Source organism: Papaver somniferum, chromosome 2 (genome assembly GCF_003573695.1).
Source record: "Papaver somniferum cultivar HN1 chromosome 2, ASM357369v1, whole genome shotgun sequence".
NCBI lineage: Eukaryota > Viridiplantae > Streptophyta > Magnoliopsida > Ranunculales > Papaveraceae > Papaver > Papaver somniferum.
The window spans coordinates 173,785,680-173,811,604 of record NC_039359.1 but is presented as its reverse complement, the minus strand read 5'-3'; the positions used below and the strand labels follow the sequence as shown (position 1 = coordinate 173,811,604).

At 40.1% G+C, this 25,925-nt stretch overlaps 1 long non-coding RNA gene across 1 annotated transcript; it reads right to left on the bottom strand.

Moving 5' to 3' along the window:
- Positions 1 to 473: 473 nt before the first annotated feature.
- LOC113349810 lies at positions 474 to 1,245 on the bottom strand. Its single transcript, XR_003360382.1, has 3 exons — positions 886 to 1,245; positions 692 to 757; positions 474 to 559 (listed from the first exon to the last, which is right to left on the bottom strand). It is a non-coding gene; the product is annotated as an uncharacterized LOC113349810 (long non-coding RNA).
- Positions 1,246 to 25,925: the final 24,680 nt, after the last annotated feature.

Here is a 25,925-nt window from a genome sequence, read left to right as displayed (position 1 = left end):
AATGTGTAACTTAAAGTTACACAGGCCCTTGTTTGCGTAGTTATACATTCAAAAGCATCACTTACATTAGAAACTTTTAAATTTCTTCAGTTAGTAGATTTTAACTACAAGTTACACACTCAATTCTAGACATTCTACAAGGTGTAACTTTAACTTACACATGCATATTAATGAGTAACTTCAATTTACACAACCAATTTTCTATGTGTAACTACAAGTTACACATCCTAAACACAACCAATTTTTTATGTGCAACTACTAGTTACACATCCCTAGGCAAGTCAGTGGTGACAGGCTCACTTGGTATGTGTAACTATAAGTTACACAATCAATATACAAACCACAACACAGTCAGTGGTTACATTTTGAGTGTGTAACTTATAGTTACACATGTCCTTGTCTGTGTAATTACATATTCACAAGCGTTATATGAGAAATAAACATGAGACCATGACAACAATAGTTTTCACAACTTAGTACCTGTAATTGTATCATCTTTTCTAGGGGGATTCATTTTTCCTTTCACCATTTTTATTCCAAAAGAAATTTGATTCTGAATCTGCAGTTGATGTAGTAATAAAATCAAGTTAGTTGATTGCAATTCAACTTAGAGTTTCTAGGGTTTTCAAACAGTAACATCTCATAAATGAAATCCACTAAATCAATCAGTTATATCACATCCATGACTTACCTTTGTTTCTATTTAATCAGTTATTTCATGGATTTTATGCACAAACGATTGTTCTCCTTCTCCGATCTGTAAAATTATCAGTCAGAATGAGTTATGTTTGTTGTAATCTTATTACAAACCCTAGTTCAGAAATTTTCGACCCACGAATCAGTAACAACAGGAATCAAAACTAACAGCTTCAAATCAAAACTTACCTAGTGATTAATCGTCGGAGTATTTCATCAACAGGAAAGTAACAACGGCGAATAATGAAACTGAATCTGAAACTGTTTCTTTTGATTTTTTTTGGTTTTTGAATCTGAAACTTTTTCGATCTGTTTCTCTGACTTAGGGGTTAGCAAATGATGAATAGTTTTTGATCTCGATCTTTGTTTTGGAACAGATTTCAGGAAGATTTCTTGATTTTTTCGGTTTTTTTCTAGATTTCTTTCTGTTTCAGGTGAGTGAGATTTGTTTTCTCTCTCCTTGGAAATGAAATAATGGCGTCTGAACGAGAGAAAGGTAGGTGACGTCTCTTATATACTTGAGGCTAATTTAGTCTTTTCGCTTTTATTAAATTTATTTTTTAATTCAGGGCCTACTAATAAAACTCTTTTATCTAGGTATCTTCATAAATTGATTCACCCTAACTAAATCCTCATAACATCCCTCGAATCACTCGAAGAAGAAAAAGAACATAAAAAGAGAAGAAAGAGAAGAGAAGAGAAGAGAAGAAGAATAATGAAGAAAGAAGAAGAATAGAAGAATAACGAAAGAAGAAGAAAAGAAGACATGCGTTAAACTTCTGGGTTCGTCTAGGGATAAGACCAACCAAAACTACCGAGGCACCCACAACTTGGATAAGGGCTTCCAAGGCGGCTAAACTTTAAAATAACTATTTTTCCCTTCATACAAAACTAGTGATATCGTCTTCAACCAATATCTGATTGACACGTTCGAGTAGTCCATTCTGCGTAACTTTTCGAGATCTATCCATCAATACTAGTTTCGTATCTAGATCGTTGTTAGATTAATTCCTATTAATTAACGTTCGTGTTAAACTAATCGAGTTATTATCGTCTTATCCGTCACTTGACTGGTCTAATAGCTTTGACATGCTTGAGGGTCCTTACATTCTCCCCACCTTGTATCATTTTCGTCTTTGAAAATCAAATCATCTTTCTGGTCTTCAAAACTCCTCACCTTATAGAATAATCCTATCTCCTATCTAAGCGCACACAAACCTGTATGGGTTTCTATAACTAAAATTTGTAGTTCTAGGTTCAATATACTAGTTTCTATTTCAGTAAGACAATTGTCTTGATTTTCAAGAAAGAATCCTACGAATATTTCTAAGTGAAATTATATTCATCGGTTTCTAAAATGATTATACTAATCTTCTATGATCGGTCATCTCTGAATGCAGTTGCCCTGTCAAGGTTGGCCAGTCCCAACAATGCCTTCCTATGAACAGAGAAAACACAATCTTCACTATTCCTCAGTGCTGGATTAACTAAGTATTAATTTATTAAGATTAATTGGCCTCTAAACTTTAATCGTAACTGGTATAAGTCTGATAAATTTCGATTTTACGCCAATTTATAATATTTGAAAATTTTAACTTTACTGTAATACCATATATAAATTTTCCAAACATTATTTACTATAGATTTGATACTAGTCTAATTACTTGAAAACTATATTATTACTTCATGTCAATGACAGACCTACAGCTGGGCTAAAGGGGGCTTTAGCCCGGGTAGGCTTCCCAGTCCACAAGCCAAATTTTTTTTTTTTTGCTCGACCAAGGCTTCTAGCCCGGGCCTTAAAAGGAAATTTATCTTTCCTGGGTCCGTCCCTGCTTCATGTATATTTGTTTCCTTTTAAAGACTTACTGGATCATTTGTTAGATTAAAATAATTTTGGTACAAAATTACTAACAAGTTGAGTCTTTTTATTTTAAAAATTATATCCTCATCTTTTTACGTCTAACGCCTAATAAGTATTATGTTAACTATCTAGTCTATACACAAAACATATATTTATAATTTGTCATTAGTTTAATTTACAAAACTTAACCATAGATAAGCGTATTAATTTTCAATAACTATTTAAGCATGATTATTATTTTTATCGTTATATATCTGTAATAAAATTTTAGTTAAGTTAAACTTAATATGATACTAATTAATAAATGCTAACATTACTTTATTAAAATTATTATTACTATTATCCTAACTACTCTTACAAGTATTGTTGAGTCCAAAAAAAAAATATCATAAATATTTATTATAAATTGTTAACCCTACGTATAAGTCAAGGTGCTCAATAAGTTTCAATATGATTTACAAGATCTATCAATAATACTAACCTCACTATTTTTATAGTATTAGATTGTCCACGTATTTATACTTTTTAGATTAATTATTTTCAAACCCTAGCTAAAGTTACTGGTGTACCCTACAACTTTTACTTCATTACATAAAAAAAAACCAAACAAACAAATCAATCACTCAAAGTATTTTAGTTCTTAATTACTTTTAGTGATTAAGATTTATCTCACAACCCAACCCAGTTCTAAGCTAACCTATTCCACTAACTGGCACTGGCTATTTCTATCTTTTCCCATATAAGATCTAATGGTGAGCTCTGATACCAACACTGTAACGCCCCCTAAGCTAGAAGCTGACTAATCCAAGAGATTAACTAAATAAAGAGACACTAAGAATCTAAAACATGTACTTAAGCATTCAATTAAGAAATGCGATGCAAAACTTAACCCAAAACTAGCCCGCTCTGAAACATATATATATATATATATATATAAGAAGTCCTCTCAAATAATACATATACAATAGTCATTTGGTTTACAGATACAATATGTAATATAATAAACATAGTAGAAGTTAACCAACTAACGAAAACAACCCTTGAAGCTTTCGCGGTGCGCAACTCTGATCTGTCTCTGAAACTGAATGTGGGAATGGGTGAGTACATCATCCCTAAAAGGGGTGCCCAGTAGGAATAACATTTAACTTTCAAGTAATCATGGCAAGATTTGTAAAACAATAATGTTTTCCCAAACATTAAGAAGTCACCAAGTCACTGAAATAAACATACATGTATATGGACAAACTCCTTCTTCAAACAATGTATAATATTCGTGTTAACCACACTCATTAGCTATTGATATCAACAAGACCATGATGAACCACTCTAAGCAATAAAAGCTGAATTCATGTAGATATAAATGTCAAGGAGCGTATCCTATATACCACAAGTGGAAATTCGTATTTCACATAACAATTCATATGACAAAAAAATATTACAAGTCCTTTCCAAACCATGGAAAGATTAACAAAATCAACAGAAGTATAATAAAACAATTTAAACAAAGCATGGAATGCACACTAGACAATGCATGAGTTTGTTAAGCATAAACTTTTGTAAAATAAACAACAATGGTTACAAAAGAGTCAAATGTGTTCCCACCTCTTTTGATGACAAGCCACGCCTACCTCGAGATCCGCGATCCACCAATTCATCCTTTGAATCCATCGTTGTTAATATAGACTAACTGTTAATCACACAAGAAGTCTAAGAGTCTAGCCAAAAGGCTCACACAAGAATCTTACAAGTCTTTCTACTGATTCTAAGCCCAAGTCCACTAAACTAGCCCCGTAATCTAAGGCCCGGTCCATCTGAGTCAACTAACGGTCAAAATGATGGTCAAAGGTCAACTAACAGTCAACGTACATAGTCAAGTCAAGGTCCTGGTCAAATGGTCAAAGGAACTAACTCAGTCAAGGTTCACTGAGTCAGTACTGGGTCAAACCGATTCAAGACAAGGTTAACTCAGTCACTAAGACTGATTAAGGTAAGTCAGGTACATATGTGACTCAGTCAGATTAACTGAGTCAGCTGACTGGGATGACTAAAGGTAAGGCTAGGCCATAACACAGGCCAAAACTTCTTACACAACTGTGATTTAACTCTAGTTCACCTTCAATCTATTCATCTTAACAGGATTCTAAAGTTCATTACAACAATAACACCTAAAATTTAAATACAACTTCATAATTTAACTACAACTACAAATATAGCTTTACCTGCAAATCTAGTTGCAAGCTTCCAGTAGAGAGACTCAACTCAGCACATTCATTTAACCCTTATTCTAACATTTCAATTACATAACATCTCATCTTGAACAACACACAGTCACCCTCATACACATCAGACCCAGCTTATATAAAACAATAACCATTTCAGTTAAGACAACCACCATATGCTAATGCTCATTTTCATTAATAGTTGCACTTCATTCTTCCCAATGTGTATCAATCCACTGAACTTTAACCCCTCTCATATCCCCATCAACATTGGCATGTAGTTGCAGTACCTTCCATTGTATTTACCAAACTCAGATCATCCTAAACTACAATACAACTCCATCCTCAGACCATGAACTCAACTCCACTATCATTTCTGTACATCTAACATTTATTCATCCACAACTCCAGATTTCTTCCCTGCATCCTACAACACCACCGATACAGTTCTAATACTAGGTTCAGCTCATACTTCTCAAGCATGTTCATCAGCAATGTCTACATACACTCATCCATTCTAAAAATGTTCAATTAGCATACACAGAATCCAAAACTCATGACCTGCAATTCCATTATCACTATCTTCTCATGCATACCCTGTAACACCATTCCATTATTCAGTTGACTATAAGTCCATGCAATCAATATCAGTTCTTAAAGCTCAATACCTGTAGGAGTATCTCATTCACCTAAAACAATTCATAAAACCTACAACCTCATCTCATACCACACACTTACCACCAAAAGAATTCAACTATACCCTGCAACTATGGTTCACAATTCAACACCATCTTCATATCAACAACATCTCAATTCCATGAAAAAAATTACACAACTTCAAAATAAGAATCAAATAACTTTACTAAGATTATAGAGAATACAATTACCTCAAAGTAATTTCCATTCCAGAAAACACAATTCAACCCTTCTTCTTACTTGATCGGATTCAACAGATCTTTTTCTTCAAACTCTATCAAACCCATCCTTAATTATTTAGAATCACCTTCAATTTCTCCTTCTAAAACTTCTCGGAATTCATTATAAACCCTAACCCACTGATTCTTCATCAAAATAGCTATACAACATCAATCAAGCAGAAACCCCTCTTAATCACTTAATTCCATCCTTAATTTCTTATGAATCTTCAATCAATATCAAACTCCGAAACCCTAACTTCTCCCTGACTCACTTTCTCAATCCCTAATTGTTTACTTTTGAAACTTTCAACAACATCCTCTAATTCATAATCTTTATCTTCATCAATTGATTCACCCTAACTAAATCCTCATAACATCCCTCGAATCACTCGAAGAAGAAAAAGAACATAAAAAGAGAAGAAAGAGAAGAGAAGAGAAGAGAAGAAGAATAATGAAGAAAGAAGAAGAATAGAAGAATAATGAAAGAAGAAGAAAAGAAGACATGCGTTAAACTTCTGGGTTCGTCTAGGGATAAGACCAACCAAAACTACCGAGGCACCCACAACTTGGATAAGGGCTTCCAAGGCGGCTAAACTTTAAAATAACTATTTTTCCCTTCATACAAAACTAATGATATCGTCTTCAACCGATATCTGATTGACACGTTCGAGTAGTCCATTCTGCGTAACTTTTCGAGATCTATCCAGCAATACTAGTTTCGTATCTAGATCGTTGTTAGATTAATTCCTATTAATTAACGTTCGTGTTAAACTAATCGAGTTATTATCGTCTTATCCGTCACTTGACTGGTCTAATAGCTTTGACGTGCTTAAGGGTCCTTACATTCTCCCCACCTTGTATCATTTTCGTCTTTGAAAATCAAATCATCTTTCTGGTCTTCAAAACTCCTCACCTTATAGAATAATCCTATCTCCTATCTAAGCGCACACAAACCTGTATGGGTTTCTATAACTAAAATTTGTAGTTCTAGATTCAATATACTAGTTTCTATTTCAGTAAGATAATTGTCTTGATTTTCAAGAAAGAATCCTACGAATATTTTTAAGTGAAATTATATTCATCGGTTTCTAAAATGATTATACTAAACTTCTATGATCGGTCATCTCTGAATGCAGTTGCCCTGTCAAGGTTGGCCAGTCCCAACAATGCCTTCCTATGAACAGAGAAAACACAATCTTCACTATTCCCCAGTGCTGGATTAACTAAGTATTAATTTATTAAGATTAATTGGCCTCTAAACTTTAATCGTAACTGGTATAAGTCTGATAAATTTCGATTTTACGCCAATTTATAATATTTGAAAATTTTAACTTACTGTAATACCATATATAAATTTTCCAAACATTATTTACTATAGATTTGATACTAGTATAATTACTTGAATACTATATTATTACTTCATGTCAATGACGGACCTACAGCTGGGCTAAAAGGGGCTTTAGCCCGGGTAGGCTTCCCAGTCCACAAGCCAATTTTTTTTTTTTTGCTCGACCAAGGCTTCTAGCCCGGGCCTTAAAAGGAAATTTATCTTTCCTGGGTCCGTCCCTGCTTCATGTATATTTGTTTCCTTTTAAAGACTTACTGGATCATTTGTTAGATTAAAATAATTTTGGTACAAAATTACTAACAAGTTGAGTCTTTTTATTTTAAAAATTATATCCTCATCTTTTTACGTCTAACGCCTAATAAGTATTATGTTAACTATCTAGTCTATACACAAAACATATATTTATAATTTGTCATTAGTTTAATTTACAAAACTTAACCATAGATAAGCGTATTAATTTTCAATAACTATTTAAGCATAATTATTAATTTTATCGTTATATATCTGTAATAAAATTTTAGTTAAGTTAAATTTAATATGATAATATGATACTAATTAATAAATGCTAACATTACTTTATTAAAATTATTATTACTATTATCCTAACTACTCTTACAAGTATTGTTGAGTCCAAAAAAAAAATATCATAAATATTTATTATAAATTGTTAATCCTACGTATAAGTCAAGGTGCTCAATAAGTTTCAATATGATTTACAAGATCTATCAATAATACTAACCTCACTATTTTTATAGTATTAGATTGTCCACGTATTTATACTTTTTAGATTAATTATTCTCAAACCCTTATTAGCTAAAGTTACTGGTGTACCCTACGACTTTTACTTCATTACATAAAAAAACATCCAAACAAACAAATCAATCACTCAAAGTATTTTAGTTCTTAATTACTTTTAGTGATTAAGATTTATCTCACAACCCAACCCAGTTCTAAGCTAACCTATTCCACTAACTGACACTGGCTATTTCTATCTTTTCTCATATAAGATCTAATGGTGAGCTCTGATACCAACACTGTAACGCCCCCTAAGCTAGCAGCTGACTAATCCAAGAGATTAACTAAATAAAGAGACACTAAGAATCTAAAACATGTACTTAAGCATTCAATTAAGAAATGCGATACAAAACATAACCCAAAACTAGCCCGCTCTGAAACATATATATATATATATATATATATGAAGTCCTCTCAAATAATACATATACAATAGTCATTTGGTTTACAGATACAATATGTAATATAATAAACATAGTAGAAGTTAACCAACTAACGAAAACAACCCTTGAAGCTTTCGCGGTGCGCAACTCTGATCTGTCTCTGAAACTGAAAGTGGGAATGGGTGAGTATATCATCCCTAAAAGGGGTGCCCAGTAGGAATAACATTTAACTTTCAAGTAATCATGGCAAGATTTGTAAAACAATAATGTTTTCCCAAACATTAAGAAGTGACCAAGTCACTGAAATAAACATACATGTATATGGACAAACTCCTTCTTCAAACAATGTATAATATTCGTGTTAACCACACTCATTAGCTATTGATATCACCAAGACCATGATGACCCACTCTAAGCAATAAAAGCTTAATTCATGTAGATATAAATGTCAAGGAGCGTATCCTATAGGCCAAAACTTCTTACACAACTATGATTTAACTCTAGTTCACCTTCAATCTATTCATTTTAACAGGATTCTAAAGTTCATTAAAACAATAACACATAAAATTTAAATACAACTTCATAATTTAACTACAACTACAAATATAGCTTTACCTGCAAATGTAGTTGCAAGCTTCTAGTAGAGAGACTCAACTCAGCACATTCATTTAACCCTTATTCTAACATTTCAATTACATAACATCTCATCTTGAACAACACACAGTCACCCTCATACACATCAGACCCAACTTATATAAAACAATAACCATTTCAGTTAAGACCACCACCATCTGCTAATGCTCATTTTCATTAACAGTTGCACTTCATTCTTCCCAATGTGTATCAATCTACTGAACTTTAAACCCTCTCATATCCCCATCAACATTGGCATGTAGTTGCAGTACCTTCCATTGTATTTACCAAACTCAGATCATCCTAAACTATAATACAACTCCATCCTCAGACCATGAACTCAACTCCACTATCATTTCTGTACATCTAACATTTATTCATCCACAACTCCAGATTTCTTCTCTGCATCCTACAACACCACTGATACAGTTCTAATACTAGGTTAAGCTCATACTTCTCAAGCATGTTCATCAACAATGTCTACATACACTCATCCATTCTAAAATTGTTCAATTAGCATACACAGAATCCAAAACTCATGACCTGCAATTCCATTATCACTATCTTCTCATGCATTCCCTGTAACACCATTCCATTATTCAGTTCACTATAAGTCCATGCAATCAACATGAATTCTTAAAGCTCAATCCCTGTAGGAGTATCTCATTCACCCAAAACAATTCATAACACCTACAACCTCATCTCATACCACACACATACCACCAAAAGAATTCAACCATATTGTGTGTACATATTTCATCATCAAACACGTGTATATAGGAAGATACGTGGAGAGCATGCGGAAAAAGTCATCAAAACATGATGACACACACCCATAGCCAAGAAGCCCATCCCGTCGACGTCGGATCCTTGCCCGAACAAATCTAAGGGCAGAAGTTAAGATGTACCGAAAACACGATGTACTGCGGAGCACCAAATAACTCCCGAAGAGTTACTTTATCTCATCCCCAAAATAAGCCAAGATCAACGGTGGAGAGAAGGTGAACTGACATGGACGTGACAGGGGCAGAAGACACTTGTCTGACACGAGCAGCGCCTCAACTACCCGCATTAAACACTCTGAGCAGTGTACGTGTCGATCAGCCCGTGGAACGAACGAGGATGACTCTGCGTGATCAATCAATGAACGAAGACCTCCGCGTGATGGACACAATGCACAAGAAGATAAGGTTCCAACGGCCCTCAGAAATGGGTCCCACACTCTAACCCTATAAATACCCCTCTCCACCAAGAGTGAGGGGATCGGGAAAAATCAGGGAGAGAAGGAAAGAGAAAGATTGTGATTGTAAGTGTGTACTTTACAATATACAGACCTATGTAAACTCCAAAGTCACTCGACTATCTCTGTAACCATCAAGTACATAGTGAAACAACAACCCCGTGGATGTAGGCCTTAGTGCTGAACCACGTAAATCCCAGTCTTATTTACATTTCAGTACTTTATATTCGCCTAACGCTCCATGAGTTTTATTTTTATACTTCGTTTTCTTCATCCTCCCCTGCGTAAACGCTCCTCGCGATGTTATTGGATGAGGCTATGATAAACCCGAAGGTTTTGATCCAAGGAATCAATACAATTGTATTATCAGTGTGAGTCTGTACCTAGAGTGCGAACATTATTTGTGAACATATTGATGCCTGCGTGATTTATGTGTTCACAATTTGGCGCTAGAAACAGGGACTTCGTCCCGGTAAAAGATTTATATTATCCTGTGATTTCATATTAAATTAGCATATGATTGCTCTACTTCATTAGCTCTAACAGTATTTATCTTTTGTTAACTTTACCGTATTCAAAAACGCACCCGTTATCTTCGATAGCTCTGGCAGTATCTGTCGAAGCAATTTAAACTGGTTAAAAAATTTATTGCTTAGATCCATGGATTTACATTTTTTAGATCTCGTATGGACCTGTATTTCCGATGGGTTTTCGAAAATTTTCAAAAAGATCTACGTGCATTTTCAAGGGGATCCTTTCACATTTCCGCGTACCTTCAATGAACCCGCTTTTAAAAAAAAAAAATTCTCTGTGGCCCTCGGGCAGTTTTTCCCTGTCTTGGAGTAAGGAATTTCGTAAACTTACCCGATCCGCATGGACACTTCTGTTTCTCGCTGTTTGAAATTCCCTTGTGCAGAAAGAAAGCGACAAAAGGACCCACGATGGAAAAGATGCAGGAAGCTGGAAAATCCAAAGCCTCGTCAAAGGAAGCACCAAGGACAACCCCGGTCATCACCCGGAGCAAGAATAAAGGAGACAAAACCAAAATGACCAGTCAGAGGAAGGACACTGCGGAAATCACTTCGCCTATGAACGCTAACTCCGTTGCGGCCGCGACCCTCAGAGCAGCGACAACAAAGTATAGTACGGCAGCGACAGACCCAAAGGCTGCAGAAGCCAGCAAAACTTTTGCTACGAATCAATTTCACCAACCAAAAGAAAGGGTGGACGAATCCAAAACACACCAACCCGTGCACCCTCCAACCTTCGGAATGCCATCAACAAACGAGCAGAATCAAACTGTGCCGGCGGCTCTAACACCGCAGATGGGCACTCCGCCCGATTTGGAAATGCCAACAATCGAAGCTGAACCTCCCCCACCTTTAGTGCAAACCATAGAAGGCGGCACCATGGACGTAGTAGCACGAGCTGGGACTCCCAATCAGGGGTCAAGCCAATCACATCGATTGATGGCCGAGCTCGAAGAGTTGAAGAAGATCCAGAAGGTTTACGCAGATGTTGTAGCTCTGCTGGCCAGAGAAAACCAGGATTTAAAAGACCGGATTGCTCTAAGCACAAAGACAAGCCAACAACTCGATGAAGCAAATTCAAAGGCACCAGAACCAAACCGAGACCGAAGAGTCATCGTAGCAGCTAATGGAAACGCGGCTAAGGGAAGTAGCGCATCCGACCCAGATTATAACGACTGAGAGTCAGGATATCACGAGCAGAATAGCGTAGGGCACCACCGCGCGATGGAAGAGCTGCGTGATGAAATGATGGCAGAGATCAGGCAATTAAAAAGTAGACAAGGCGGGGGAAGGTTAGAAGAGGTCATGAGAGAGGCTAACTCCACGCCCCTAACTCATCGCCTGGCCAACACCCCTATTCCACTGAAGTGCCCTGTCCCGACATTCGAATGCTATGACGGATCCAGTGATCCCGCTGCACATATTCGGTATTATAACCGTGTCTTAGCTAGATGGAGTCAGAACGACGCCGTACTCTGTAGATACTTCCCATCAAGCCTGAAGGGATCCATTGTCTTGGTTTGATAATCTACCGCCAGACTCCATCCACTCCTACGACCAACTCGCAGAAAAGTTCTTAAGAACTTACATGTACAACAAGGCTGTTAACACCGGAATGGATAAGCTCTTTTCTGGCAATTGGCTACAAGGAAACCACGAGGGAATACACTAACAGATGGCACAAGATCTGCCAAGCCATAGGAAGTGTGGACCCAGTGGTAAGTATCAACTGCTACAAGTGGGGATTAGACCGAATGAGTCCACTATTTGTTGAGATTCATGGAAGCGTGCCTAAGACAGAGGGAGATCTTCGAATAATTATTGAAAAGCACGCTCGTCTTGAAGAAATCCAGCGTGAAAACCCGAGGGCGTACCGCAGAGGTCTCACCGTACCAATTGCAGAACAAACCAATGGGGCCAAAAGGAATTGCTCAGTGGAACGGCCTCACGAAGACATGAAGGAACGAAGGGATGAACGACGAAAAGACGACCGAAAATTCGAAGATCAAGTTTACACGAAGCTCAATGCTAGCTATGCTCGGATCCTGCGAGAGATCAAAGGAAGGGAAAATCTGGAGTGGCCATGGTCTAAGGGAAAACACCCCAAGAACCGAGAAGTCTAAAGATTACTGTGAATATCACTGCTTCAACGGACACCAGACCGAAAAATGTAAAAACCTCAAAATAATGATCCAAAAATTGATTGATGCTGGCGAGCTCAAACATTACATACGAAAGGATGTCGCCGAGGATAGATCCAAACGAACCAAGCCAGTCCAACTTCCAGAAGGGAACCGCACAATCAACACCATCTCGTGTTCTGAAGCCGCAGGGCCCTCACTTACAGCACAGATAGGAAAGAGGTTACGGAAGCAGTTCGAGGACCGCTGCGAATTGTATAAGATCGATGGGATAGAGGTGGACGAGCACGAAGAGTGGATGGACTCACCTATTATCGATGCTGAAGATATCGAAGAAGATATGGAAGACCATAACGACCCCCTGGTCCTCACACTACCAGTGGCTGGATGTAACCTAAAAAGATCCTCATAGACGGGGGAAGCTCAGTGAACGTTCTATTCTACGACGCATTCAAACGAATGAAGCTCCATGAAACAGCTGATGACCTCTTATTACACCATCTACGGATTCAACGGAGCACCCACAAAGCCATTGGGAGACATCGTGTTGCAGGTAACGCGCGGCCCATGAAAGTAGAAACACGATTCAGCGTGGTGACGCCCCATCCCCCTACAACGCCATTATTGGAGAAAGTGGTACATAAACTCAAGGGAGTGGCGGCAACTTACTACCAATATCTCAGATTCCCTACACCTGAGGGAGTAATGGAAATCAAGGGAGATCGGGTCTCTGCAAGAGAGTGCCAAGCCACTCAGGATCGTATCAACAACGAACAAGAAGAGCAGCGAAAAACCCGAAGAATTAAAAATAAAGAAGCGCGAAAGAGAAGGCCATAGACCTGTTCCTCAAGGAAACTACAGGAAGGGGTTTGACAAAGGTGATAATGTCCTAAACACAGAGACAAATACTTCAGCAGCCAACGAAGGACAGAAAACATACCAAATAGCAATCAAAGAACGTCCCAGTCCTCGGGGATCCGAAGCCGGTGTTCACGCCAGTAGAGCCCGTAAAAGAAATCAACATAGGAACGGAAGAAAACCCGAAGATGATCAAAGTAGGGACCATAATGGACGAAAGAAGAGAAGATTCTCTAACCAAATTACTTAAAGAATACGCGGATGTATTCGCCTGGAAACTAGGAGATATGCCGGGGATTGACCCGAAAGTAATCCAACACGAGCTGCGCATCAAACCAGGCACGCCCCCTTTCAGGCAGAAAATAGAAAAGTTGCACCGGAGTATCATAAGGCAGTGGAAAAAGAACTTCGGAAACTACTAGACGCAGGTTTCATCAAGGAAGTCAAGTACCCTACATGGATCTCCAACATGGTCGTCGTTCCTAAGAAAAATGGAGGGGTTAGGATATGCATCGATTTTACTAACCTCAACAAGGCATGTCCAAAGGACAGCTATCCCCTGCCAAGCATAGATCAGCTGGTGGAAGCGCGTAGAAGGATATGAAGAACTGTCATTCATGGATGGACATTCTGGCTACAACCAAGTAGCCCTGGCAGAAGAAGATCAGCCACACACAGCGTTCTACACCCCACATGGCCTTTATTGCTACACTAGAATGCCCTTGGACTTCGAAACGCAGGGGCAACATACCAAAGAATGGTCGATGCTATCTTCAGGCCATGGATTGGTAGTACCTTAGAAGTCTACGTTGACGATATGCTCGTCAAAAGTAAGCTGCGCAAAATCACCACCAGGATCTGAGAGATATCTTCGAAGCAATGAGGAAACATCACATGAAAGTGAATCCAGAGAAATGTACTTTCGGTGTCACCTCGGGGAAATTCCTCGGATATCTGGTAACAAAAAGGGGCATTGAGGTAGACCCAGTGAAGATTCAGGCCATAGTAGAAATCATCCCCGAAGAATTTAAAAGAAGTGCAGAAGCTCAATGGGTCCATAGCAGCCTTGGGCAGATTTATTGCCCGATCCTCGGACAAATGCAAACATTTCTTCAATATTCTCAAAAAAGGGAGTAAGTTTGAATGGACCGCAGAATGCGAAGAAGCCTTCCAAAAATCAAAGAACACCTAGCTTCAATTCCGATCCTGCAGAAGCCGGATCCTGATGAGGTTTTGGCATTATACATAGCAGCAACAGAAGACGCAGTTAGCGCAGTGTTGGTCAAAACCAATACGAAGATAGAACACCTATCTATTACGTCAGTAAGACCCTCAATTCTGCGGAAAGGAACTACACAAAGATCGAACAACTTATCCTAGCATTGGTATGGGCTACTCAAAAGCTGAGAACCTACTTCCTAACTCACTTCATCCGGGTCCCATGCAAAGCACCACTGGAAGCAGTCCTCAAAAGCGCGGGAAAAGTGGGCAGAATAGCCAAGTGGAACACCCACCTGGACCAATTCAACATCATTCATGAAATTCAACATTCTCGAAAATCCCAAGTTTTGGCGGATTTCTTAGCAGACCCCCCCTGGACAACGACGAAGAGATTAAGGGAATACCAGAAGCCGAGGAAGAAAGCAAGGATCCAATGGATATCCTCGAACCCGCGAGTCAAAGACAATGGGAAGTCTTCGTCGATGGTTCCAAAAATAAGGAAGGAGCAGGAATAGGCATTGTCATCACCACCCCAACCGGAGAAAGGATTGTACAGGCACTCAGGTTAGAATTCAAAGAGCATACAACAACATCGTCGAATACGAGGCAGTCGTACATGCCCTCCGTGTAATAATAGAGATGGGGGTAACCGATGTAAGACTGACAAGTGATTCGCAGCTTGTCATACGGCAAATAGGGCTCGAGTACAATGTGTACGATGACACCCTCTCAGCTTACATGGCCTTGGTCCAAACATTGGCATCACAAATTCCGAACATCAAGTTCCGGCACTTATGCAGAAGGGATCTCAGGCACGCGGATGCCCTAGCATATATATCATCCATGCTGAAGGACAAAAGCGTCGAAGCTATTAAAATAACAAGGGTATACGAGCCTTCGATTGCATCAATTCTCCTTCGCTACCAATCAAGATACAGTGGAAGAAAATATCGAAGACCAGGTAGGAGAAGACATCCATAACGATTTTGACGAAGAAGATATCCTGTCAAGAGCAAATCAAGACGAAGACTTCAGCAACGAAGATGATTGGAGAATGGTGATCCATGCGTTTCTCGAAAGGGAAGCCTTACCCGCGGACCTTAAACAAGCTAGGAAAATACTCTCCAAAGTAGGAAGATATGATCTTCGGGATGGGATCCTGTACAAGAAATCCTTCCTCGGACCGTTACTACGTTGCTTATCCGGAAAGAGGGGCATCGAATTCTAAACGACATCCATTATGGTGACGCAGGGAATCATAGCGGCATGAGATCACTAGCCGACAAAGCAAAAACGCAAGGATATTACTGGCCCACAATGATACAGGATGCCGCAAGAATGTCCCGACGGTGTGAAGAATGTCAGCGCTTCGCCAAAAAGATACACGCGCCGGCAACAATGTTAAATTCTATAGATAGCCCGTGGCCATTTGCAAAATGGGGCATAGATATCGTCGGGCCTTTCGTCGAAGGATCAGGGAAAAGACGATTTTTGATAGTAGCCACGGACTACTTCAGTAAATGGGTGGAAGCTAAAGCCTTAGCCAGGATCAGAGACGTGGATGTGTTTACTTTCATATTCCAAACATCATTTGCAGGTTCGGCATACCAGCAGAAATCTCGTGTCGATAATGGTAAGCAATTACAGGGGAAAAACATAGACATGCTCTTCGATACTTTCAAAATAAGGAAGAACAAATCCACCCCCATATACCCTCAAAGCAATGGAAGCGGAAGCCACTAACAAGACCCTCGCCCTTATCCTCAAAAAACAATTAGACGAACATAAGGGGCGATGGTGTGAACAGTTGCACAATGTGTTATGGGCATACAGAACAACACGAAGATCTGCCACTGGGGAATCCCCGTTTCTCCTCACTTATGGAGCTGAAGCAGTCATCCCAACAGAGATCCTCATGCCAACCACAAAGACCGAAGCATGGGAGAAAAATCTCACAACAGACATGATGTTAGAGAGATTGGACGATCTAGAAGGAAGAAGGGAAGCAGCATTGCAGAAGATGGAAAATTATCAACGAAGACTAGCAAGGGAGTACAAAAAAAGGTAAAGCTTCGAAATTTTGTAGAGGGGCAGTATGTGTTGAGAACAATCCCACAGTATCAACGAGAAAAGAGATGGGGAAAGTTAGCACCTACGTGGGGAGGACCTTTTATAATACACGACATTGCGGGAAACGGTTCCTACTACCTTCGCAATCTGAAAGGCGAGGTCCTCCGGCATCCTTGGAATGCTAAGTGGCTTAAACCATATTACCCATAGGAGCAACGCAGCTTTGCATCTGCGTGAAGAAGACCAGAAGAAGAAGGCAGCGTGACCGCTCTACATGTTTCTATCTCTGGACGAGGAATTGCAGGCCTCAACCTATCAATCAAACAAGCTTTCTAAAATTCAAGTAAACAAAACTATCAACAATATTGGGGAAAGTAGTTAATCTACAATCTCTCAGGGCTCCCCCATCAGTGTCCATAAGTGTAAGACCAGGGGGAAGGCACCCAGCAGAAAGAGATACCCAACCAATCTTAAGGCAACGGGTCGACGGAATGGGTGTATGTAAATATTTTAACCCCATATCCTAGAACGTTGCCTCGGCCCCCACCGTCTGGGAATCCTCTGGCCAAGGGTTCGCCAGCGGGGTGACAGGTCTCAAGACGATCACGAAGGTACCTCCCTTCGGTATCGCACCCAAACACTTAAAAAACTCTTTTTTGTTTTTAGTGTCCTTCCTCACAATGCTTAAAATAAACAACAAACTGATATTGCAGGTATATCAAAAAAATGATCCATTTCATAAAGGTTGGTTACAAAAAGCGGCAAGGCCAATACAAGGAATACACATCAAAAATATTTTTACAAAATACTAGCAAAATCTAACGGAAGGCTAATGATGCCGCGGTCTCTACTTAGATGATGCCGCCCCATCAGCAGGGTTGTTCCGAAGAGTTGAAGGGACGCTCCCACCAGATGAGGGTCCCGAGGAGCCAGGCAAGGAGGCAGGTACTGGACGACGGATAGCTCTTCACGAGGCCATGCTCGGTCTTAAGGCCAAGCTCAATCTTCTCCAGCATCTTGTTTGTCTCCTCAGCCAATTGACACCGAGCCTTATGCATAATAACTGTCGTCCGCTGGTGGGCTTGGGATAACAACGAAGATAGACGATTCACTTCTTTAGAAGCAGCACCAACGGCCTCCTCGCGGGATGCCGCCAAACTCTTAAAATGATTAGTCTGTTCTTCCTGCTGCGCTAAGGAAGATTGAGCCTTTTCAAATTTTTCATTTGCAACGCGGAGTTGTCCCTCGAGCTCTGAAAAAGACAACACAAGGGAGTTAGCACAGAAAAGACACAATCACACTCGATGAAATAGGGTTATACCTTCGACACAAGCCGAAGCCTCTTCATACTCATTAACAACCGCATCTCGCGCTTCATCAAGATGGTCATATTCCGCGGATAATTTCTTATAATCTAGTTGAAGGTTGGTGAGAGTAAATTGACTGGCATCTAATTCTACCTGCTTCATCGAATCCATGTGACGAAGGTGGTTGACTTCGTTGTTTATCTCTGATACCCCTTTGCTAAGTCTGTACATACATACTTCGAGATTTCTCTCAGACTCAGCCTGGCGGGCTATTTCAGCGCGAGACGCAGCAAGGGCTTTGCTTAGAGCCCCAACTTCGGCTCTGGCATCGTCCCTTTCTCTGGTAAGACAAGCATGCTCTCCTTAACTCCCGGAAAAGGAAGGGAGCGAGCCTTTCGTAATTCCTCTTCCAGAAGATGTATCCTAGACTCCAACAATGAAGTGCGCTCACGGGATTCCCGCAGATTCTCACGTGTCCACAGCAGCGTACCATTGAACAAAGTACGGTCATGATTATACAGATTCTGCATATCAACCATTTGAACATGCCTTGCGCGCCACCTCAGCCCGAGCGTCCCACTTTTTGGCTTCGCTCTTAATTTTCTCGACCAGCTCTTTGATACGAGATTTTTGCCGTGCCCTTTCGTTTCGAAGCCATATCAGCTCGGGGACGCCACCCACTGGAGATAGGGTGGGGAGACTCAGACAGAACAACTAAGTAGTATGGAGGAATTACGACGAACTGCGAGGGTGGGAAAGAGGAAAAAGAACCAAACCTGTGAAAGCTGAAACTTGGCCGCGAGTTTGCTCTAACTCAGCGCGAACGGCAGCAAGCTCTGAACGAAGACCAGCCTCCGCTTCACCCAGCCTTTTTTTCTCTTCAAGGCTTTTCTTCAGTTCTTCTATTTCCACCTCAGCCGCAGATAATTCCTTTTCTCTGTGACGAAGCTTAGCCTCCAGCTTCAAAGATTTCGCTCTAAAAAATTGATACAACACATGGTTACAATGCTCACTCCTCATCATTATCTACAGAATTGATACAACGCATGATCTACACATCAAACGGCAAACATTATTACACCGAAGGATTCAATTGTCACGAAGAGATATGTACGAAGACTTACCTCCAAGACACGCTGCTGGGGATAACCATATTGGTACCCGTCGGCTATGGCCATCATGTCCGCAACAGAAGTGGGAGGCTCCGATACGAGGGTAGCTTCGGGAACACTCAAGCTTTTCCCCCACATCTCAGATACGCGCGCCTCGGAAGATAGTTCCATCATCCGACGGGTATAAGCATCGGAATCCTTCTCACCAGCAACCACCGGGGCAGGATGGGGGACAAACAGCAGACCCTTTTTCTTGAGCCAATCCATTATGGCATCCTCACCCTCAAACGTCAGCGAATGAGGGAAATCCTCGGCAGGCGAGTCAACCACAGACTTCCCCTTTGCTGATATTGCCCCATCGGCACAAGTTTCGGCATCAACATGCGCATTGCGATCATCCGCGCCCTCATTCTGAACACAGTCTTCCTTACCAGAACCCCCGAGCACATCCCAATCATCATTGGGGGAAAGCAAAGAAAATCTTCAGGAAAATCGAGAGCATCGTCAAAGAGTTCCCCTGCGGAATAAATCCTGTCAAAGGAGAACTCTTGAAATGGTGGGGAGAGTTTCCGCAGCCTCACCAGCAGGAGCAGACATATCAGCGATAACACCGTCAACCACCGCGGTATTATTTCTCTACAACACCATCACAACCCGCACCAATCTCTTCCTCGACATTAGGGGGGAAGTATCAGTGCGTTCTTCCCCATCAGACATTTCCTCATCCTCGGCAAACTCTTCGTTCACCGGACTGGTAACTTCTTCATGAACCTCAGCCTCACCCGTCACAATGGTAGAAGACTGCTTCGGCCCAATCTTTTTCTTCTTCGACACCTGCAAACCAACACACGTTCCACAAAAAGAGTTATTTTTTACACAGTTTGATTTTCAAAAAAGGAGGGGCGCGGCCAGAATCTGCAAAACCATACCTTGGCAGTAGTGGCACTCTTCGGTGGAAGTATAGCACCAGAACCTTCCTCCTCGTCTCCTTCAACGACGTCGAGGGCATAAGGAAAGTTCATGCCTTCGAAATTTAAACGCCAGGGACAGAAATCTCCATAACGAGCAGGAGGAGATTCACGTGGCCTGCTACTCTCAGAAGGACGCCAACCGCGCGGACCGGGAATCCAACCGTACGCCCAAGGACCAACAATTTCAATAACAGTGGCGTGCCACTCATAATCATGGTCACGCTTGATCCTTTCACGCGGGAAAAAGTTTCCGCTGACTAGACCCCTCGGTGCCTGGAACATACTTCAGTTTGGCATCGCTCACCTCACTTAACAGACGAATTTCGCCCCGAGGAGCAGCGAGGTTCCGAAGGCTAACACTCCACGGTTTACGGTTCCTACTATTGACATAATCACCAAAGGAGTTGTTGAAGTTTTCAGGAGTATACCATTCCCTCTCAGCGGGATTTGGAACGTAACACGTCATCGTCGTCTCCCCCTTACTCCGCAGATAACATTCCCTCAGTGCACGGAGATAATTCCCCGATAATTGCGACACGGAACGACTGTGAGTATTGGTGGAGAGAACCTTCACGACCAGCACAGCACATCGTAATAAAAGGAATCACCAGACTTGTACAACGGCAGCATAAGACCCGCCTCGAAGGCTCCAACCGTAGTCAACAGGTGAAACTCATCAAACTGATACTTCGAGATGAGCTCGTAAGTAATATCATCAGGGGCATAGAAACGAACCTCGAAGGCTTGAAGCTCATGCTTTTCCTTGAAAACTTCAAGGTCAATGTGCTTGAACGTGACTTTCTTCTTGCTGACCGAAACGCTGCGTATCACCGGGGCAGCGCCATCCTCTTCCGCGGGATCGGACGAACCAACAAAAGCTCGGAAGCTCTTCTTTTCAAAGAAGGATTCTTAACGATTCAGCCTCGGACACCACCTTTGGAGTTCTTCCCTTTGAAAGAAAGTACTGGAGGCGGCGGCAGAGGGTGCTGCAGGCACTACAGAACGAAAGGAGGAACATCGAAGGCGCCACCACGAGGAGGTGTCTGCGTACACCTAGAGTCATCACGAGGACGAGAAACCGCACGATCGGCAGCGTATCGAGACCCGGAAGGATTTTTCGAGGGATCCCCTTTCCTAGGAGGAGAGGCCTTCGTCCCAGAAGAAGAAACTTTAATACCACGGGGATCCATTTGAGACGATCTAGAGAGATCTCCCCCAGGGGATATGTATCAGACTCTCTACGCGGAGGGGATCTCGGTAGACTGGAAGCCGGAGTTTGATAAGGAAGCCGCGGACGGTCAGACATGGCTGCGAAGAGGTACAACAAAAACAAGTTAGAAGCAAACACGAGGGCATCACCAAAGATCAAAAAACACAAAATTACCAGTCCATCTCAACATAGCCAGAAACCCTAAAACTAGCATACATGCTTGAATCCCCTAAAACCCTAAACTTAAAAGTCCAATCAATACAAAAAAAACAATGGCCTCCTGACTTGACGAAGAACAGGGGCAAACTAGCATACATGCATCAAAAGATGTTCTTCATCACAAACAAGGGACGACAGCAGCAGAAGTGGGAGGCTCCGAACGATCAACAGAAAATTTACAATCAACACTACTTAAAAACAAAGAAACAAAGAAAAGAAACCTTACCACCACAAACAAATCCCGAAAGAAGACACAAATCAGAAACAAAGAAGAAACGAGCGTGATAATGCTAGACAGAGAATTTAATGGTTGAAGAACAAAGAATGAAGACTGACAGGGAGAATGAAATAATTTTTCTCCCCTCCTTAATATACTCGAAAGAAAGAAGAGAAGTTAATGGAGGAATGGGAAACGTGCCCATTAAATGAGCAGTTAATGCACGAATAAGAAACATGCCCAAGTATCTAGGAGAAGTTATTAGGAGAGAGGAAGAATATGTAACGTCTGTTTTCTTCAATGCTCCCACTAAACACTCAAGCCCGAAGAAAAGGGGCAAATTGTGTGTACATATTTCATCATCAAACACGTGTATATAGGAAGATACGTGGAGAGCATGCGGACAAAGTCATCAAAACATGATGACACACCCATAGCCAAGAAGCCCATCCCGTCGACGTCGGATCTTTGCCCGAACAAATCTAAGGGCAGAAGTTAAGATGTACCGAAAACACGATGTACTGCGGAGCACCAAATAACTCCCGAAGAGTTACTTTATCTCATCCCCAAAAGAAGCCAAGATCAACGGTGGAGAGAAGGTGAACTGACATGGACGTGACAGGGGCAGAAGACACTTGTCTGACACGAGCAGCGCCTCAACTACCCGCATTAAACACTCTGAGCAGTGTACGTGTCGATCAGCCCGTGGAACGAACGAGGATGACTCTGCGTGATCAAGCAATGAACGAAGACCTCCGCGTGATGAACACAAAGCACAAGAAGATAAGGTTCCAACTGCCCTCAGAAATGGGTCCCACACTCTAACCCTATAAATACCCCCTCTCCACCAAGAGTGAGGGGATCGGGAAAAATCAGGGAGAGAAGGAGAGAGAAAGATTGTGAGTGTAAGTGTGTCCTTTACAATATACAGACCTATGTAAACTCCAAAGTCACTCGACTATCTCTGTAACCATCAAGTACATAGTGAAACAACAACCCCGTGGATGTAGGCCTTAGTGCTGAACCACGTAAATCCCAGTCTTATTTACATTTCAGCACTTTATATTCGCCTAACGCTCCATGAGTTTTATTTTTATACTTCGTTTTCTTCATCTTCCCCTGCGTAAACGCCCCTCGCGATGTTATTGGATGAGGCTATGATAAACCCGAAGGTTTTGTGCCAAGGAATCAATACAATTGTATTATCAGTGTGAGTCTGTACCTAGAGTGCGAACATTGTTTGTGAACATATTGATGTCTGCGTGATTTATGTGTTCACACATACCTTGCAGCTATGGTTCACAATTCAACACCATCTTCATATCAACAACATCTCAATTCCATGAAACAAATTACACAACTTCAAAATAAGAATCAAATAACTTTACCAAGATTACAGAGAATACAATTACCTCAAAGTAATTTCCATTCCAGAAAACACAATTCAACCCTTCTTCTTACTCGACCGGATTCGGCAGATCTTTTTCTTCAAACTCTATCAAACCCATCCTTAATTATTTAGAATCACCTTCAGTTTCTCCTTCTAAAACTTCTAGGAATTCATTATAAACCCTAACTCACTAATTCTTCATCAAAACAGCTATACAACAACAATCAAGCGGAAACCCCTCTTAATCACTTAATTTCATCCTTAGTTTCTTATGAATCTTCAATCAATATCAAACTCCGAAACCCTAACTTCTCCCTGACTCACTTTCTCAATCCCTAATTGTTTACTTTTGAAACTTTCAACAACATCCTCTAATTCATAATATTTATCTTCATCAATTGATTCACCCTAACCAAATCCTCATAACATCCCTCGAATCACTCGAAGAAGAAAAAGAACAGAAGAAGAGAAGAAAGAGTAGAGAAGATAAGAAGAATAATGAAGAAAGAAGAAGAATAATGAAAGAAGAAGAAAAGGAGACATGCGTTAAACTTCTGGGTTCGTCTAGGGATAAGACCAACCAAAATTACCGAGGCACCCACAACTTGGATAAGGGCTGCTAAGGCGGCTAAACTTTAAAATAACTATTTTTTCCTTCATACAAAACTAGTGATATCTTCTTCATCCGATATCTTATTGACACGTTCGAGTAGTCCATTCTGCGTAACTTTTCGAGATCTATCCAGCAATACTAGTTTTGTATCTAGATCGTTGTTAGATTAATTTCTATTAATTAACGTTCGTGTTAAACTAATCGATTTATTATCGGCTTATCCGTCACTTGACTGATCTAATAGCTTTGACGAGCTTGAGGGTCCTTACATAAACTTTAGAATTTAAATAAATAAATCTAAAAACATTCCAAGATGAAAATCGTTGGAAATAGCTATGTGTACTCACAATAATGGCTATTACAAACCCTAGTTATCCTTCTTAAAACACAAGAATAAATTCTCATAAGAAGTTTCCTAGACAAAACAAATTTAAGCAAGAACCAAAAATCATTTCACTTACTTTGAAGACCCTTCTCATATTCCCTATAGTCATCAAGCTCATCTTCAATTAGATCAATCCTGGATTCAAGATTATCCATCTTGTCTTCAAGACTTAGGATGAATCAGATTTATCTTGACACATCTCATTATCAGAAGAACCAAAACGAACTTTCTTAGAGGGAAAGAGAACAATCCATACATCATCATCTTTACTGGAAATACTAGAAGGGGACATGATAGAGATGGTAAATAAAATGCTTGCTTAAGGGAAATAAATCTCTTTAAAAAGGAAGAAGAGATGAGATAAATTCCCAAAAAGACATTTGACAAAAAAAACCTAACAGAAACTTAAAAGAGATAGGAAAAACATCAAAGTGTTCAGAAACGGTTTTTGGCTATACAAAAGTCAACATAAATCTTTTCACATCCCTCTTGGAGATTATTGCTCTTGTCCAAGGGAAAATAGACAAGAACAATCTCAAAACTTACAAAGAGTAATTTCCCCATCTAAAGAAGGATCGGGAGGTTTCACAAGATAGGAGAATGATTTTGTTAAAACTTGTTTCAGATTCCTCTTTGTGGAGTGAGAATCCGAAGAGGATATTTTTCTTCCCTTTATTTTTCTGAACAGACTGTTCATCGATTTTTGCATACTATGAATGGTTCTGAAAATCTCTTTAGAAAGTGACATAGATTTCTTATGAGATTTCCCTTTCTTCTTCTGAAATCGTGATTTAGAAGAAGGTTTTTTAAGAAACTTTGTGCAATCCGTTTCTGGGTAATCCTGATTTTTATTCAAGGTATACTCACAATAAGCTGTGAAGTTAATCATGTCTTTCTCACCATGAGAGAGATTAGAACACGACAAACTCACATGAGTAATATGTTGATTTGGTTTGCTAGAACTTATCGAAGAGTATCGATCTTTCTTTTTAACATCACAATTGCGAGAAGTCGCATTTTCTTGTCTTAATATTTTCAGTTGACATTCCAGATTTTCAATCCTTTTAATCCAGGCTTCCTTTTCCAGTTGAAAGTTTCTCTTAACCAAGTAGAGATGTTTGGTCAAGAGATCGAATTTTTGTTCTGTAGAAGTTTAATTGTTTATCATGGAATAATTATAGCTGTCGGAAGAACAAGAGTGATTATCAGCAAAATAAGTGAGAGAGATTTCACAGACTTCTTCCTCCGGACAACAGTCAAGAGTTGACATCCATGCTTTGGTTATCTCACTCACTTCCTTGTCAGGGACACCAGAAATGTGATGATCATGGAAAGTTTCATTATTATAGTTTTTCTGAACTTTCTTGACCATTTCATTGATTGAGGAAGATTTTTTATGAGACATTCTTTTTCTTCTCCTAAGAGTTTTCTTTAACTGTTGTACACACAGTGAAATAGTAGAGTTAAAGCAATTCTCATCCTTTAAATCAATCAATTTTGGACACGGAGAACTTACATCAGAAGTAGCAACGAAATTGCAACTCATTCGAAGTTTTTATCTTTTACTAAGTTCAAGAGCAAAAATC